General features: G+C 33.0%; 1 protein-coding gene across 5 annotated transcripts in view; it reads left to right on the top strand.

The window, feature by feature from the left end:
- The window catches only part of LOC136028879 (nephrin-like), a 252420-nt gene that overhangs the window by 182472 nt on the left and 49854 nt on the right, over positions 1-20094 (top strand). The gene's annotated exons all lie outside the window — the stretch shown is intronic.

Genomic DNA, 20094 nt, shown 5'->3' with positions numbered 1-20094 from the left:
GGGCAACTCCCTTATATACATTATAGTCTCTGTTCGTTTTAAATTTTAATGGTGCTCCCTACTTTCAGTTAAAAAAAGTTTTTTATCTAATAATAAAGGGTACAACATTGCCAAGAATCTGTAAATTAGCAAATTTAATTTGGCAAATTAGCAAATTAAATTTAATTTAATTAGTAGTTTACATTGAAGCAAACACGGTTCGCTTAGCTGTCCATAAGTGGCTGAATGATTATTTGTTGTTATTAGTTACAGGTTACATCCGGGAAAGTTAGCGTTAGCTGGATTAGTTGGTTGGGACGCTCGAACACACCGAGTGGGTTGTTAAATATGCATCCTCAAGGGGAATATTATTTGGAGACGCTAGATGGTTCTGATTATTTTTATTCCTCAGAAATCAAACTGTTCTTTAACAGTTGTATTAGTATCCAGTAGTCTTTGAACTAAATCCTAATATTTAGCTTTTGGTAAATTCAGAATTCTAATTTCTGGCCTAAGGGAAATTAACCCTAAGAGCTCTGCTAATTTGTTGAGGGAAAATGAACATGTATAAATAGGCGTTGGCGTCGGATCATGAATTTTGGTTTCTAAATGTATTACTTGTGAAAATTACAATGTGAAAATGCAGTGAAAAATGTCGAAACACAATTAAAATTGTAATTAAATTGAAATTGCAAATTGTAATTAAAGTTTGAACGAGAAGAGATGAAATACAATTAAAATGAGGAAATAGAGTGAGGAATAGTTTGCCTCGACGTTTTAGGTGTCGTACCACTTGCCACTCAGCATTTGTACGCAGGCACGTACGCATAATTTTTTTTCTTTTCGATGAGAGGGAATAGAAAAACAAATGTTATTGATACCAGACAATTACGGAAATTTCAGATTTTGTTGAAGCGGGAGGGGGGGGGCTGTCCCCGAGATCCTCCCTTGGTGCACGTGCCCAACTAGAAGTGGAGTGAAATTGTAATAAAGTGACTAGTCCTTTAGTTTACTTGGTCACTCAAGGATACTAAACGACTGAACCGACTAGGAGAAGCAGTATCAAAACTTAAACTTCGCAGTATTCGTGGTTCGAAAAGTCGAAAAAGGGAAAAAAAGGAAAAAAGAACGCTTTATATCCTGTTAATTTCCTTAATTATTTAAATTGAACTCATTTATTTGTCATTCTTTAATTTTCTTTACTTTTCAAGCTTTTAAAGATTAAAAAGTTGATATCTTAACATTTTGAGATGTTGGTAATGACATACTTGGTCTATGCATTACTTGTGGATGGTGTTTTTGAAGATTTTGTTCTTCTAAATTAGATCGGCATTAGTTCCCAGGCTTCAATTTGCATCCCAGATTTAACCTCCAGATTAATGTCTTAAAAAAAAGTTAATGCATATGTAACGTCAATTGTCCGCATGTGTCCTCCTATATGCCACGACATGCTTTAACGCGTTTAATCCCATCCCAAAAAAAATTGCTCGCATGCCGTTTAACCACGTCACTTTTCCCAATTTACATATAATGGGAATTTAGGGATAACCACTCATCCCAACCCCTAATAATAGTAAATAATAAGATGCCCGATGAGAGGATACTCCACTTCCCTGTTCATTATCATTAATGAGTGCGTTAATGAGGAATCTGAGAAAGCAATGAATAATATTTTGAAGTGTAAACACTAAAAAGCTGAAAGCAAAAATGTTGCTTTCAGCTTTATAACAATAAATTATAATTTATATAATTATAATTATAACATATAATTATATTTATATTATAACAAATTTATTATTTATAATTATAACAAACAAATAACAGCCCCTTTCTGAAATGTAGTTTTTCTTGAAGCAATTTAGGTCCAATTTTTTATCTTCAATAAAATATAATGCAAGATAACAAAATATAATATAAAAGAATTGTAATATAATTAGTCTAAATAGTAAATAAAAATAATAACACAAAAGATAAATAACGAATTATACCAGGGTAAATGTTTAGTTTCGTTCCAAGTGCTCTAAAGTAAGTATTACTGCATATAGCAAGATTCTGATGATCGGATATTGTTTCTTTGTTATTATTAGAGAAGCGCATCCATTTTCTAGCTTTCTAAAAAAAAACCTCCAACGAGACTAAAAATGCGTAAAGTGGGCTTGCTGACAGGTAACATTACCTATAGAGCAAAGCGTATTAGTCCATGAGCCCCGCGGGCAGCGGGGTGAGGTCTGTATTCTATATTTATTCAACAAAGAATGATAAAACTAAAATAAGCCTCAAATGCGGCTTATTTAATGAATATAGAATACAGATCTCGCCCCGCTGCTCGCGGGGCTCATGGACTAATACGCTTCGCTCTATAGGTAATGTTGCCTGTAAGCAAGCCCACTTTACGCATTTTTAATTTGTCCCATGGAGGAGGAGGGTCAACCAGAAATGGATGCGCTTCTAGAATTAGCATTTCTAAGTGCTCTAAACATGTACCTATACCATAATATTTGTATAATAGTAAAATCTTGGTAAAAGTTTGTCTTAGCTTTCTAAGTGTATTCTTATCAATTTTACTTTTGCTTAATTTACCTTTCATTTGACTTTGATTTCGTCTTATTCTGTTACTACAAGATGTCAAGTACATTTCATAGTAAAAAAAAAACAGTAAAGATTGTTTTACTGTTTTTGACATGTGTTTTTCAACAAAAGAAACTATTGTCATAGAAAGGCATTTCTCTTGTGACGATATTTTGTTCTCCTATAATCATTATTTTGAGGATTACTCAAATTCACATAGAATACAAATACATCCATGATAGAGAATACGTACCTCCTTACTTAGATTAACAAAAAAAAAAAAAAACATAATTATTTTTAAGTACAGCCTTGAGGCAGCATGGTCCAATTAACTTCCCGGGTTAGATTTTCCTTTTTTTTCTTTTTTTGGATCCACCAAACAAGTTTTCCTATTAAAAGCTAAACAGCGTAATATTCAATATATTCACTTTTTCTCTAATTTTCTTGTTACGTTACTTGGCAATATCCCAAGTTTCAGGTGTTTTACGTTTTTAAATTCGAATGTTTCCAAGCAACGGAACTAAGATGAAAAAGTTCTGAAGTTTTAACGCTGAAAGTAACAAGTTACTGGAGCCAGGGTAAATCAGGGGAAAGTTTTTTTTTTAGAAAACTTCCGAAGAGGTGATAATGTCTGTCACCGTCAGCAGGTTCATAATTTAAATGTCATAAATGAACGACGACACCAGATTTGAGGCAAAGATATTAATTTTCTTTGTGTATTTATTTTTCTCATTATGCGTCTTTGTGTTTAAAAAAGAAATATTGGAGGGGGGCATATATTGAGACTATATTTTAAAGGTGATTTCTTATACCACATTGACCTGCCATGATATAAAGAAGAAACAATCAAAAATGATTTTTTAAAGCCAAACGAAAATAGTGAGACAACAAAACTAATATTTCGAAAGGACAACCCGCCTCTCTTCTTCCTCGCGAACAGAAAAATATTGAAGGAGAATGACAAAAAGGCGCAATGAATTAAAACAAACGCGGAGAGTCAATAATAAAAAACAAACCAATAAAAACCCAAATTTAAAGATGTATAAAATTCAATAAAAGGCGAAATTAGAAGAATTAAAACCAAATACCTAACAACCAAAAAGTCCATTCCACTGGTATCCGCGATTTGCGAAAAATTCAAAAACTCTCGAACTGCCATCGAGGGATATTTTCATTTGACCTTAAAACCCCATTTTTGATCGTATCTTTTTTATATGACTTTATTTTGGTGTTTGAAAAGGATTAGGCCTGTACGCTTAAACTCACTTTGGGAGAGGGGTTAAAAAATGTCAATTAATATAGGAATATAACCTTACAAGAGTCTTTTAGCATTACGCTGACATTCTGCGGAATGGAATGCAGTGTTATCCCCTTTTAGATATTATAAGCATTTCAGGGGCTAAATTTCTTCTTAACTCTCATTTTTGGTTCAGACAATAACACGTAATTAATGATAATCTGATTCAGGACTGCAATATGAATTTAAAAGGCTGTTTTTTCTGTAAACGTGGCATTGACTCAGAATTCCATTAAATGCTTGATTATTCGATTGAGATAATTTAATTTAAAATTAATTATTTTAGTTTGATTCGAAGCTAAATTCTATTGATTAATTGTTTGATAATGAATAATAATTAGATTAATTTTAAAGCATATGTCAAATCTATATAACATTAATTTACAATCGATAACAAGTATTAAATTCTGAAAGTGAGATATTCATTATTTTTAATTACTAAGAATTAAGAGCGAGATTCCGAATGAATGAAAAAGGGCCAGTCTTTTGCAAAAGATCTAACAGCGGCCAGGAATTTAATCAATTTTTCTTTTTTTGCCGATATTCCTCTAAATTTTTCTTGCGAATGCTTTTAGTGTTACCATGTGTATTGAACTATTCTCACATTTTTTTTTTGTCATTTTTCCCAATGGACTTAAAGTAGTCCATTTTAGGAAAGCTTTCTATTTCAAAAGCTATATATATATGAAAAAGGACCATTTCAACTTATTAGCTTTGATGTCATAGTAGTTTAAACTGGATCTTGTAAAGAGCTGTCGCTTCTTAGTTCTTCACTTCTTCTTAGATCCTAGGGACTTGGTACTTCCACATTTATCCCTTTTCTTCTTTCTTAATTTCAATTTTCCTTTGACTGGAGTAAGCAACACTTTCTATAGGAGGATATACTTCTTAAACTTCTTACATCTCAAATAAAATAGGAAACAGAATGGGATTTAGCTAAATTATAGTATAGGTGGCTTCCAAGTAATGCTTATGCTGCTTTAAAAGTTTGACATTTTTTTTTTAATATTAGTCACCCATAGCAAAAGTCATTGCTTCTCAGAAAGGGGGGGGGGCTCAGATTGATGTGAGAGACTGCCTCTTCCTAAAAAATTTAATAATAGTGGTCTTGGAAAAATCCTTTTTTTTGTTTAAAGTTGACTGTTGCAGTCAATGAAAATTGGGACCGGAACTATTTTATTTTTTAATATTTTTTTTTAATCAAATTTGAGTGACATCTTGTGCTTCATGGGAAAGCAAGATTGCAATGGAAGGCTTTAATGCTACCGTATGAATAGTAAGCTGATTTGGCCCAATAAGATGGATCTTCAGCCCAAGATAATTTCCAAAATAGAGTTGCTGTTGTTATAGTTGTTTATCCGATTTGCTGCAAGAGGCGCTTAAGTCAATCTACGCTTATTTTAGGATCATGAATGAATGAATGACTGTATTTAAAGCCATTTTAAGGCCGTATACATACATATACAACAACAAACAAACTAAATCACTTAACACTCGACTTTCGAATAATAAGACCCTTCCGGACAAAATATCCCACTGCTACTATATTTATTTTTGACGTCGACTTCAAAGTTCCAAGAAGGGGCTCACGACTTTCTTCATATTATGATATAGAAAGTTTCTGATCATTCGTTACCCACTCTTTTTAGCTCACTGTCATCTTTTTAATCTTAAATTTTCATGTTCCCTCCGACAAATTGAGCTTCTAAAATGAATTTTCCAATTAAAACAAGTGTCATTTAATTAGCTGTTCTTGATGAAGTCAAAGTACTTATATTACTAGAACCAAAATGTGAAAAATGCAGTAATAAACGTATAATAAAACAAGGGACTAAGACTTGAAGCTTGGAGGCTGGAACCTCTATTTGCTACATAACTATGATAAAAAAAAGGATGGTTGGGCCCCCTACTCCCTCAAAAGTTGAAAAAAGGGGTCTAAAGATAGACCTTTTTCGTCTTTAGCCACGCCCCTTCTTCCCCTTTTGAAAGAACCGCTGAAATGATATGGCGCCAAATAAGGGATACAACCAAAGTAATAAGGTATATTTTTACAGTATATTCTTTTTAAGATCCACTTGTGCTTGTTAAGAATCCCTATTGCCCTTTTAAAACGCTCCAGAGGCTTTTTGCACGAATAAACTTCCACCTGGGCATCGTATAGATTAATGTTCTAGTCGGCAAGTTTAATTCTCTGTCCTGCTTTCTTAATTTTCCTTTTATCTGAAGGGAAATAATAGTACCACTAGTCTTACAGAATTTGAGTGGGCTCAGAAGCGGATGTAAGAAAAGTGTAAAATAAATTAGGGGAAGGGCAGAAAATTTTGGAAATTAGTTTGACGTTTGGACGAATCCTTATTTCTGGCCTTTGGCCGAAATCAACATGGCCTTTGAAATTTTTTCATTTCTTAGCAGCTGTATTCTTTTAAGTTTCTAAGGACCTGCAAATTTTTTTTTTTTTTTTTTTTTTTTTTTTTTTTTTTTTTGCTTCTTGGATTTTGATTCTTGCATTAAGAGAGAAAAATTATTTTTCATCGATCATCTTGGAAAGCATGATCGAGTTCATAGGTGGGAAGAAGAAGAAGAAGTTTATTATTCAATACAATACAACATAAAATGGAAATACAAGGCTCCATGGCGAGGGATGCAAGGGGGTAAAGGAAACTTGAGCTAAAAAGTGAGGTTTATAGCAAAAATTTTTTGTAATTTAGCTTGACGCCTAAGCCACTCTTTTGAGTTTTTGAAGTCAGTTTTGCTTTGGGAAGTTCTGTAGTTTTTTTTTGTATTTGGTTTTTAACAGTAGTAGTTGAGTTCTGCCCAGCTCCTAGGGACCTCTTCCAAGCTTCTTGGGACCTGCAAATAAAATTCATTATCTTGTTTGCTGGATTTTGTTTCTCGTGTATTAAGAAAAAAAAAAAAAAACATATTTCACTGGTTATTTTGGAGAACATGAACAAGTTCACAAGGGAGTTGTAAGAAACTTGTACCAAAAAAGAGGAACTCAGCTAAAATGTTTAGGAAGTCAGCTTGACTTTTAGACAACTCTTTTGAAAAGTTAGTTTTACTTTTGGAAGTTCTATCGTTTTTTAGCAGTTAAGTTTTGCTCCTTGTTCTGTCCTAAGTTTTGTTCCAAGGTCCTAGGGACCAGTTGCCTTCATCTTTAACCATTTCCTATTTCTTAGTTTCAATTTCCTTCTGACACTAGAAAACAAACTTTCTCACAGGGGAAATATTTCTTACGCTTCCTTTCTGTATTTCAAATTAAAAAGTAAACAATATTCACAGAATGGGATATGCAAGCTGTTTGTAGCAAAAGGAGGGATAAATTTTAGATTGAAAACTCTTTTATGTCGTAATAATAAGAAAAACTAACTTGAGCGCCGTTTGGAGTTAATAAAAATGGGAAGAGAAAATTCAGTTCGATTGGAGATCGAGACGTCTTGAAGACTCTGCCAGCTTAATATTACAGGTTAACCTGCATCTGCAGCTTAAAATTACAATGAGCTTAATCTACTAGCTTAATATTAGCATTGTATTCCCACTTGTTTTAATGAAATGAATTGAAAAGAAACAGTTCTAGTCTTGACTTTTGCTAGTTGTTCTTGGGCGAACATACTCCGAATAAAGCTAAATGTCTTCTTTTTAGACTAAATTTCGTCTAGTTCTTCTTTATATATAAAAACTTCCTAAAATGAGCAAAAACATTTTTTGTAAGATCCTTTGCTACTTTTTAGGTACTTATCTGTTAGCCAGTATACACTTGAAATTCGGATCCACAGTACGGGGTTGAACCAACTGAGATGCTTGGGAGATAGATTGTATATATGCAATTTAGGCTGTATATTTGCACATTAGGGAGGGATTAAGTATAGGGGGATGCATGCAAAATGTACCCTAAACTATCCTAAATACCAATTAAATATTTATTAAAATATAGCTACAATGTAGTTTTCCACTGACCTGAAGCTAATTGTCTCCGTATGCAAACATCAGTAAACCGGTCATTGTCTGGTTTATAGATTCAAACTGTCGAGTGTGTACTGGCTAACAGATAAGTACCCTTTTTTATAAGATGTTTGATGTTTAGTGATGAAATGTGACGGATAGTTAATGTTTGAAAATAGACTGACCTTTAATGTTTGAAAAAATGATGTAGGCTAGCTGGATTAAAATTTAGTATATTCGTATTTCCAAATCATGGCTTTGTGTAGGCTAACTAAACTGTAAATCCAGTTCATTCCTCTTCTTTCAAATCATTGCTTTTAACTGGTTTCTTTCATTTCCTGTCCGTTCAAATCGATGTCACCTTCAACAAATAATCTTATACGTTGTTTTAGACTTTTTATTTTGTCCATGGCCAAAGGTATCCAAAATGTAGTTCAATGTCATCTTTTTAGTATAAATTTTATTTACTGTCTTCTTATAAAAGAGTTTATAAATAAAAAACAGTGCCGATCATATGACCTTTTGTGTACCGATGCGCCTTAAGGCTATATGTCATCTTTTTAGTATAACGTCATCTTTCTAGCATAACGTCATAACGTCTAGTATAATAGTCTAGTATAGTAGTATGACTTCATTGTATAATACTATGTCTATTATACAACGTCTAGTACAATAGTCTATTATAGTATAATAGTCTAGTATAATAGTATGGTGTCATAACGTTTAGTATAATCTAATATAACGTCATTAAGAATATAAGTCATCTTTTTACCATAAATTTTATTTAGTGTCTTCTTATAAAAGAGCTTATAGAGAAAATACAGTGCCGAGCATGTGACCTTTTATGTACCCATGCGCCTTAAGGCCTGGACGTTTTAAGACGATCTTTACGGAACTATTTACGTTTCCCACTAAAATTTAAAGTATTCACTCACGTTAAAATGGCGAAGTGTAAGGATTATATTAGGGGTAACAATTTTGATGGAAAAACTGACCCCTCATGTCACAGGTTTGATAAAAAAAAATCTTTGAAGTGTCTAGTGCCAAATGTATTAAATTAATCATATATAATTTATAATTAGTTTGTATATATTAATTAATAATTAATAGTAAACATTTGTTTTTAAGCCATGTTGTATACAATTATAATAATAGTTATTATATAATATATATATATATATATATATATATATATATATATATATATATATATATATATATATATATATATATATATATATATATATAAATATATATATATATATATAGTTAAATAGTTATTATATAATAATAATTATTATAATAATAGTAAACATTTGTTTTTAAGCCATGTTGTAAAAAATGATAAAAAGCTGAATCTAGCAGCTCTCCATGCAGTGTGGCCAGCTTTACTTTAGAATCTGATTCCAAATACTTTCCGTTCTTTTGACTCGATTAAAATATGAAACACGACAACCAATCAAGTTTAGCTTAAAAAGGTGAGTTTAACCGAGTTTGACTTATAAAGGGGAAGAGTATTTGGGGTATATACCACAGAGAAATATAATTTGTCTGTTTCTTAACGTCACCGCTAAAAATATTTTGTCATGTTTAATCGCTTAAAATATCATGGTTGCAGCGTCAGATTCAACGTAGTATAGAACGAACTCATAGTAACAGAACATTTGCGAATATGTTTAAAAAGCTGTCTGGCGGTTTTTTTTTTTTTTTTTTTTTTTTTTTTTTTTTTTTTTTTTTAGTAGATTCAGGTTAGGTTCCTATTTCGGCTAATCATTTTGGTAACAGTTTTTTTTTTAGAAATTTTTAAAAGAATCGTGCAGGTTCTGGGTTCTTTTTACTGCCCCAAAATTTAACATAATCATAACCGGTAAATAATGGGTAGAGAAAAGGGGTTTATTTTGCTTTTGTTTTCTGACATATTGTTAAGGAATAGTTTAAAAATGTGACGATTGACTTCACAAAAATAAACCAATGGAATTAAAGCATAGTTTTTAACACTTAAGTATAGGACTATAATCTGTCTTTTTCTGTGTGTGTATACATTTAGGATTATTGTGTAATATCATCACAAATACTTTGAAAAGGCTATCACTTAGACTGAAAAGGCGTGGAACTGATTTGATCCTAGTATTATCCGGATAATGTTTCCAAGGATTAGATATATTTACGTTGCCCCCTTTATAGAAAGAAACTATTTATTAATGTTGTGTAATTCCCTATTTTGGGTGTAGAAAAGGAGACTGGAATAGTGGTTCTGTTGTATTTCAGGGTCTTAAGGCTTGAAAGGAAATTGCTTTACCAGTCCTTTTTTCCTCGTTCCCATTAGGAAACAAAAATAGAAAACACTTGATCGAGAGCAATAGGGTAACATGGTAAATGACATATGTCCAAGGGTCATTTATGCCATATGCAAAATCATTTGTTCCTATTCACTGAATTCCCAGTTTAAATGTAAAAAAGATATATATATATATATATATATATATATATATATATATATATATATATATATATATATATATATATATATATATATATATATATATATATATATATATATATATATATATATATATATATATATATATATGTATATATATATATATATATATATATATATATATATATATATATATACACATATATATATATATATATATATATATATATATATGTTTGAACAGTTGTAAAGATGTATGGATTGTATGGATGAGTAGGGTTAAGGCCTCGTTCAAGTGCTGATCTATATTAATCACTAATTTAGGAAAACAGTCTTCCTTTTCTCCTTCTGTTTCCTTTCCTTTCCTTTTTTTTTCAATGTGTTTGTGCTGTTACATTGGTGATATATATATATATATATATATATATATATATATATATATATATATATATATATATATATATATATATATATATATATATATATATGTATATATATATATATATATACATATATATATATATATATATATATATATATATATATATATATATATATATATATATATATATATATATATATATATATATATATATATATATATGTGTGTGTGTGTGTGTGTGTGTGTGTATGTGTGTGTGTGTTTGACCTTTTATTCTTTGTAAAAAGTCTCAAAAAAGACCTACAAGTCTTCGTAATATTCTGATAATGTTTCTAAGGACTAAGTTCACTAATGACCGCCCATTTTTGAGAAGAAAATATAGATTAATTTGATGTAATTCTCGCTTTTGAAGGTAGAAAATAAGGTTGATGCGTCGATGATTGTATAAGGTACATAAAGGCCCGAATGTTGGAATGCATCCTCATTCCTTTTCTTCGGTTTGTCGTTGCTGACGTGATAATCTAACTGATTTAAATGAAACTAACTGATGAGTGAAGTCAAAATTGTTAGACCAACCTTGAAAGTAGAGCTTAATTAATTAAATTTTCGACGTGGTGAAAGTGTCACCTTCTGTGACCTTGAACCTGCAACCTTCAGCACAGTATTTCCGTGCTTCAGTAAAGCATTATATTTCAATATATGCTTTCAATTTATCAGAATTACCCTTGTTTGACGGCAAAGTTGTATCCAGGAAGGGGGGGGGTACCGGATCTGCCTCCCTAAAAAAAATTTGTCCGACTCGTAAAAAGTGACAAAAATGCATAAAAACAAATTTACCGTCAAACTTCGGTCTATATGTTTTTGTCTATTTGTAGTTTGTCTATATGTTTTACTACCACTACTACTAGTGGTAGTAGTATTATTCTACTGCTATTACTGCTACTAATGCTAAGACTAACGGTGTTAATGTGTTAAGGGAATGTCAAGGGGGATGTCTAACTAAATTAAAGCATATTATGTGCATGCAACTCATCAAAAAGGCGTATCAGCAATATCTTAGAAATGGTTTAAAGTTTTCTGTTGAATCTAGCAGGGCATGAGAAGAGGATATTGAACAAGACCTTAAAGGCAAAATTTGAACATTATTACAGCTACTACTACTAATACTATTACTACTATCACTACTATTACTTCTAATGCTCTTACTATTACTTCTGCTACTACGGCTATTACTACTGCTAATGCCAAGGATTTAAAATTAAACTTTTGGGGAATTGTGAGGGATGTAACGAAGTAATATCTAATATCAGCAATATCTAAATTTTCATTACGTTTTGATCGCATTTAGGTGATACACTTAGTTATGGGGGACTGGATTCTCTTGAATCTCGTGATCGTTTTTGGTTTCAAAACCCAATGCAATTTGCCTATATTTGCCATTTTACAAATTTGACAAAGACCAACTAGTCCTTGGAATTTTCCACAATATCTTAAAATTTGTTTCATGAGCTTGAGATCCTCCAAATAATTACATAAAAAAAAACTAGTTTTTTTAACTGAAAGTAAGGAGCGACATTAAAACTTAAAACGAACAGAAATTACTCCGTATATGAAATAGATTGTTCCTTCCGCAATCCCTCGCTCTTTACGCTAAAGCTTTTAATTGTTTTAAAAAGCAGAATTGTGGCAAAGAGTCAAACTTTAGCGTAAAGAGCGAGGGATTGCGGAAGGAACAATCTATTTCATATACGGAGTAATTTCTGTTCGTTTTAAGTTTTAATGTCGCTCCTTACTTTCAGTTAAAAAAACTAGTTTTTTTTTATGTAATTTCTGAACGTTTTTGAATTAATGCATGTTTGATTTTGACTCTCCACACGTAAACTATTCAAATGAAATTTGCATATTAATTCCTTTTTTGGCTAAATGGCTTTCTCTTAGTTTTGATCATACGATTTTGAGAAATATGGGATGGGGAAGGAGGCCTAGTTGCCATGCAATTTTTCCGTTACATAAAAAGGCAACTATTAATTTTAATTTTAACGAATTTTTTTATTAGCAAAAAATATACGTAACTTTAGAATTAACTTACGTAACAAACTTTTATATTCTTTAATTATTATTATGTATATGAGGGGGTTTGTACCCTCGTTAATACCTCGTTCTTTACACTAAATCGTAAGTTTTGTCCCAATTCTTTAAGAATGACCCCTGAATCAGAAAGGCCGTAGAATAAATAGTTGAAATTACTAAAAATACTTTAGCATAAAGAGCGAGGTATTTATCTCCTCCTAAATACCTCGCTCTTTATGCTAAAGTATTTTTAGAACCCCTCATATGCGTAATAATCTTTGTTCGTTTTAAGTTTCAATGCTGCTTCTTCCTTTCATTTAAAAAAACGTTTTCATGTTTATTTTTCATTGTTTTCTTATAGCAATGCTAGAGAATCCTGCGCCCTTTTCATTGAATTTTTCTTCCTCCATGACAGATTCCTCCAAGGAAAGATCCTCCAACATAGCCCCCTCTCCTCAGCCCCACCCCCAAACAAAATAAAATCCCCCTGAAAACGTCTGTACACTTCCCAATAACCATTACTATATGTAAACACTGGTCAAAGTTTGTAACTTGCAGCCCCTCCCCCAGGGATTGTTGGGGAGTAAGTCATCCCCAAAGACATAGTTATTATGGTTTTCAACTATGCTGAACAAAATGGCTATCTCAAAATTTTGATCCGTTGACTTTGGGAAAAAAATGAGCGTGGGAGGGGGCCTAGATGCCCTCCAATTTTTTTGGTCACTTAAAAAGGGCACTAGAACTTTTCATTTCCGTTAGAATGAGCCCTCTTGCGACATTCTAGGACCACTTGGTCGATACGATGACCCCTGGGGAAAAGAAAAAAAAAAAAAACAAAAAAAAAAACAAACAAATAAACACGCACCCGTGATTTGTCTTCTGGCAAAAAATACAAAATTCCACATTTTTGTAGATAGGAGCTTGAAACTTCTACAGTAGGGTTCTCTGATACGCTGAATCTGATGGTGTCATTTTCGCTAAGATCCTACGACTTTTAGGGGGTGTTTCCCCCTATTTTCCTAAATAGGGCAAATTTTCTCAGGCTCGTAACTTTTGATGGGTAAGACTAAACTTGATGAACATTATATATTTAAAATCAGCATTAAAATGCGATTCTTTTGATGTAGCTATTGATATCAAAATTCAATTTTTTAGAGTTTTGGTTACTATTGAGCCGGGTCGCTCCTTACTACAGTTCGTTACCACGAACTGTTTGATAAAGTCATTTGTAAATTTGCGTCAGAAATGCTAAATATCCTTCAATGAATGTATCGAATTGTTATTTTGGAGGTTAAGTCCCCCCACCCCCTTTTCTTTTATTAGAAAGAAGAAAATATCGACTAAATTTTTGAGGTTTAAACTGTTCTTGTGTTGAATTCGACTTTTATCGTTTATTTTCACATCCTAAAAATAAACTTATCTTACACATTAGTCGAGCTTTTTATACACGAACTGCGGAATTTTTTCACGTTTTTTTGTGTTGTTTTATTTAATCATATCTTTCCTTTCTGTTTTACAGCTGCACAAGCCATTCATATTTATTCAGGGGATATATGAGGCGTTTGCCAGGGGTGCAGTATTGAATGATTGTTGGCTTTGAACTACCGCTTGACATTATTTTTTATGGATAATTCATTTTAAATTTCGGACCACAAATTTCTCAGGAGCCGAAATTTCCCTTGGGAGTATGAATTTTGTTTGCTGTATTCAATAAAAAATGACCACTGAGGGTCTGTCCCAGAACTCAGTTACCTGTAATTACTAACATCTATCTGTTCTTACCTTCAACCTGAAATGGTTAACAACAATAGAATTTAGCCCCTACAATGCTTATAGTGCGTAAAGGGACTGACATTGCACTATATATTGCACCCCCAACCCCCCATTGCACTTCCTGGCTAAAGGGCCATGAAATGGAGATCAGCACCACCGGTTTGGACCTTAAGGGTCTAGTACCGTCTTACTTACTTACTTACTTACTTACTTACTTAAATTCTGCACTTACAGTAATAAAATTGTTTATAATATTGTATTATCTGCTGCCGTTGAATAATAACAAATAAATCATTATCAATATTGGTAATTAAGTTCTGCATCTCACCCTGAAAAACCTTTCTTGAAGTTAGAGATGTTTTCCAAGAGATTTCTAGTTCTGTTTTGAAACGAGTATTGTCACGCTCCCAAAGACAATCCTCGTGTGAGCCAATTCACCTGTTTTGACATGTAGTGACATTTTTAACAGTGAATTATCGTCTGTCTTCAAGTCATTCACGGGAGTCATGCATTTATAAAGCTAATGGGGAGAGGCTATAGATTTCAAGTCTGCGAATATAAAATTATTTATATTCCTTTGTTTTTTTTTTTTTGTATTGTTTTGTGTTTTCATTCATTGAAAAGACAAATTGTTATTTTTGGGCTTGTGTTGGTGGCAAAGGAATCATCATTAAGATTAAATTGAAATTAATTTTTAAATTAATATTATTCCCTGTACAATTTAATACTGATTAGTTACAGTCTGAAATAGCCATTAGTACGCGCTATAAATAGTTATGGGATCGATGAGATCAGTTAACTGATAGCCCTAATTATTTTTTAATTGATGAAAATAGCTAAAAAAACAACAAATTTAACCATTTTTCAAATGCTTTTGGATCCAAATCAATGATTATTTAATTAAATTCCCAATTTTCATAAGTTTCAATTAAGCTTGTTCGGAGCTTTCTAGTTTTTGCTCCGTATTGGAAGGTATTGGTCATTAGTTCATTACTGAATACTTTTGAACTGGTGTAAATTGAACAGACATCTTTTATTTTATTTTTCCCGGACTTCATCAAAAACATGGCTCAGAGTTTGTTATGACCCTGGATGACTGTCAAGACACGTAATCCAGCATGGTTGGGGGGTGGGGATGGAAAAACCATACCCCTCAGGATTTAGATTAGTTTCATGATAACTAACCACTGAAACGTCATGCTTAAGTCACAATATAGTCTTAATTTTGGATTAAAAAGAAGTTACGCACGACTACAGTGCCAATAACGTAACCTGTGGGTAATTTGGTGAGTTGGGCTATGGTGAGTTGTGAGTTGGTGAGTTCTAATTTCAAGCGTAATTTTTAATTGATCAGTAAGACTGAAGGTATACTTCTTTGTGTGTAGAAGCAATAGAAGCTTTTCTCAGTGTTAAACCTTTTCAAGCAGTTTTGCTACCTGTATGATGAATCCCACAAAAGATATAAAAATATAGCGTTATTAGGCAATATCTGCAAACAAATTACTGTTTATGCATGCTCTTCTAATTGTGTTCTTGCCATTTCAATTTACCGCTTCTATCGTGCACACATGACTTAATCAATAAAGAACACAGTCATCCATCAATATAGCGGTTTTACTAACAGATATAACCATAATGTTGTTCGATCATTAATCATATAACTCTTGAAAGGACTCCCCCCCCCCGGAAGGTGTCGATCAAGTGAGACATCTAGGATGTATCCTAATGCGGAGGCATGGCAGCATACAAAGTTGTAGCTACACATGTTTAAAAAGACTTTTTAGAATTTACTGCTCTAAAAAGTCCTTATGGAACTGGCGTGAGGTCAGTCTAAAGAAAAAGTTAGAGCTTTTTGAAGGTTTCGCTCGTTCTGCCTGTTGTTAGTATGCACTATGGCGTCTGAAAGATAAAGAGGTTGACTGCAGAATGCATTTAGCCGCCTCAGCATCCATTTCGTTTTCAATATTAATCATTTTTGGTTGTAAACACCAAATGAAAAAATGAGACAATGATTCAATCATATTAAAAGAAACAAAAACTAATTAAGGAAAATTCACTGTCTTAAACTTTTCTGCCACGGGCTGTCTTGGTCTCAGTGTAGAACGCGTCGAGGCATATTGACCCGCGAATAGTCAAACAGTTCGTGGTAACGAACTGTAGGTAGAAGCGACCCGGCTCAATAGTAACCGAAACTCAAAAAAATGGAATTTTGATACCAATAGTTACATCAAAATAATCGCATTTTAATGCTGATTTTAAATATATATGTTTCATCAAGATTAGTCGTACCCATCAAAAGTTCAGAGCCTGAGAAAATTGTGCCTCATTTTAGAAAATAGGGGGAAACACCCCCTAAAGGTCATACGATCATAACGAAAATCACACCATCAGATTCAGCGTATCAGAGAACCCTACTGTAGAAGTTTCAAGCTCCTATCTACAAAAATGTGGAATTTTGCATTTTTTGCCGGAAGACAAATCACGGATGCGTGTTTATTTGTCTTTTTTTCCAGGGGTGATCTTATCGACTCAGTGGTCCTAGAATGTCGCAAAAGGGCTCATTATAACGGAAATTAAAAGTTCTAGTGCCCTTTTTAAGTGACCAAAAAATTGGAGGGCACCTAGGCCCCCTCCCACGCAATTTTTACTGCTAAAGTTTTTTACTGTTTTAAAATGTAGAGTTAAGAGAAAGAGTCAAAGTTTAGCGCAAAGAGCGGGGCTTTGAGGAGGAAAAGCCTCTTTCATATACGGATTAATTTCTGTTCGTTTTAAGTTTTAATGTCACTCCTTACTTTCATTTAAAAAAACTTTTTTTTTGTTTAATTTTCGTAATGGAATGAAAGCCAGAAGGCACAGATAGAGACTACTAATTTCAGTCGTCGTCCAACCATTGGCTGTCCTGCCTGGCGTTGAACGTGAGACGGGGTATTTTGCGGAATACGCTACCGAGATAGAATTGATTACTGGACTGATGCCATTAATGACTGCCAAAATCATGCCCGGTAGTCAATCTCCCTGGGCATTTAGAACTCCGACCGTGGACCAAGAAAAGATATTAAACGAAAAATTTGCCAACAAAAAAAAACATACAGTTTGCTCCCCCCCCCCTCAATTTTCGTTAATTGACATCACTACAAATGGGTCTTCTACTTTTATACTGCATAGTTTGTACTTTTAGGCTGTATACTTTTATAGTTTTTTACTTTTTGACTTTCATTTTATATTCTTTACTTAACAGCAGAATAGTGGTATATGTCGTTGGTAGATATCTTAGGCAGATCTTAAGTCTTTTGATAACTTTAAGAGACATAGTCACTGATAGTGACTAGTTGTAGACTGGATAGATGTCACGTCAATGAAGTGATTAATTATAGCGCAAGTGGGCTTTGCAAAGTCTTTTTTGCTGTCTTACTTCAACTGCCTGAGACCCCATAGTTAGTAAGCAAGAAAATGAATATTTTGGAAAATGAAATACAAAATCGATATTTTAGTTTTAGCTTCGATTATAATCAAAAATCGACACTGAACGATATGTTGGCATTCCAACATCTTGCATCAAACCTCAAAATTACATACCTTATCTATCTGACTATTTCCCATTCTCTCTTTATTTTAAGATCTGTCCTATAAAAATCATTTCAATATTCTTCTCATGTATTTAGTACAGATGTATTTTTCCCTAATGTATTTCTAGTGGCAATTGACCCTGCTTTCTTCCTTTTTTCTCCAAGACTATTTAATTTCTTTCTTTTTGTATTCACATTATTATGTGGGGAAAAGGACTTATATATAGAAATATATATATTTATTGTCCTGGGTTCTAAGACCAAGTAAATTCTGCAAAAAAAACAAAAAAAAAAAACAGGATAACTTAGAAGTTACTGTTCTTGTTATAGCTTTCTAAAAATTTCTAGCATCTTTTCCTTCCTAATCAGGACTTTTAATCCCAGTTGGGATGAAGTAACATAGTCTAGGGGATAAATTTTCTTTCGTTTTGTCATATTTACACCTTTTCTTTGTCAGAGGATTTCTACTTACTAGGAGGAATGTGAGGTTCTGCTTTTAAAGCAGAAAGGTCAACTTTCAAATCCTTCTAAATGACATTGCCTGGATTGAATGAAGTTAACACAAGTTTTTTGCTAGTGTGATTTCATGCTGCAGTGGCTATTTGCGCGTGCAAGTAACTTAAGTGACAGAATTCATGTACCTTCAAGGGTACTCTAGTACTGACATAATATACTCGTGCCTGAAACGAAAGAGCTCCTCACAAAGAAAAAGAGGGACTACTTGCAAAACAATCTTTAAACTCGGAGGTTCTTTTTACTGGGTTGAAATTGCACACGAACGAATCAGGTGAAAGTTAGCGCATTCCTTTTACTGGCTTATAATTTCACTCAGAAGAACCAATGAGCCAATCAGATTTTAAAGGTGGAGATATTGGATTCTTTCTCTGCCGTACGCATAAGAAATAATGTCATGGCTAAGGAAAATACGTCAAAGACATAAGCCAATTGCATTAAAACATTTATTTTTTTACCATGGAATTATAAGAAAGTAATTCCTATTTTTCTCTTTGAATACACTATCTTTATGTTTGACGAACTTTGTACAAAATTGTTTCTGCAGGCTGCAGTGTGTTACCAAATAACATGGCTCCATTGTCATATAATTCCATGTGTCATAAAAAGCTAGAGATACTGGAACATGTCAGTCCCAATCATGACTTATCCCCCCCCCCTATCTCCTATTAAATAAATTTGCGTGTCCAAATACGTCCAGTTCCTTTCCAAACATGATCCTATATTGTTTGCAAGAAATCCGTTGTCAGTTTTTATTCTGAGAGTTCTGGTCTTTTCTTAATCTTTTTTTGTCTCCGATTTTAGTAGAGATTCTAATTTGTATATTTCAGATCCCGTACTACTGTTGTCTTTATAGCCATCTGAAATTAGGTTTTCAGTTTTTTAACCATCTGCTCCGTCTTTATTTGATTTTAAAGAAATGCAAATAAGTAAGTAAATGGATATGGCCAGATGTAAAAGAAGAAGAATAAAAATATGGCGGCACTTTCCTGAATAATAAAGTTCTGAGAATTAATACTCAGATGAACTTTGTCGATCTCAAAATATAAAATTTGCTGTTTGGAAGTGCTATTTCCATTTCAGGTTTCCTTTTGTTCTGAAATAATGCCTAGCGAAGTCTTTCAAGTCTTTTAGTGGCATGAAGCCCAGAATTGTAAATTGAAGGTGAGGTGGCAGGGGTGTCTATTGCCCCCTCCTCTCCAGATTTGTGATCCCCCTTCGATATTGGAAAAATAACTTAATTTTATTTCTACTACTAGTACTAACAACACTGCAGCACCAAGCCGCCTGAGGCTACACACAGCTACGCACGCTTCTCTTCCGTCTCAATCTATTCAAAGCCTCTCTCTTTACCCTCCCCCCAGGAAGTTTCTATTTCCCTTGGATCTTTACTTGTGACATCCTCCCACCCACCCCCAACCGAAGACCTCCTGCTTTCCGTTTATCCCTAGACGGTTGGCCGAAAAGAGAATTTAAAAGGCATTACTTTTAGTATTGAAAAAAAAAAAAAAACTATATTCCCCTTCTAACCTATACCTTTGAAAAATACCTACTTTTTTGTATC

The sequence above is a fragment of the Artemia franciscana genome, chromosome 7 (assembly GCF_032884065.1).
Source record: "Artemia franciscana chromosome 7, ASM3288406v1, whole genome shotgun sequence".
NCBI lineage: Eukaryota > Metazoa > Arthropoda > Branchiopoda > Anostraca > Artemiidae > Artemia > Artemia franciscana.
Note: the sequence above shows the minus strand (reverse complement) of the source record. Positions and strands in the feature narration are given on the sequence as shown.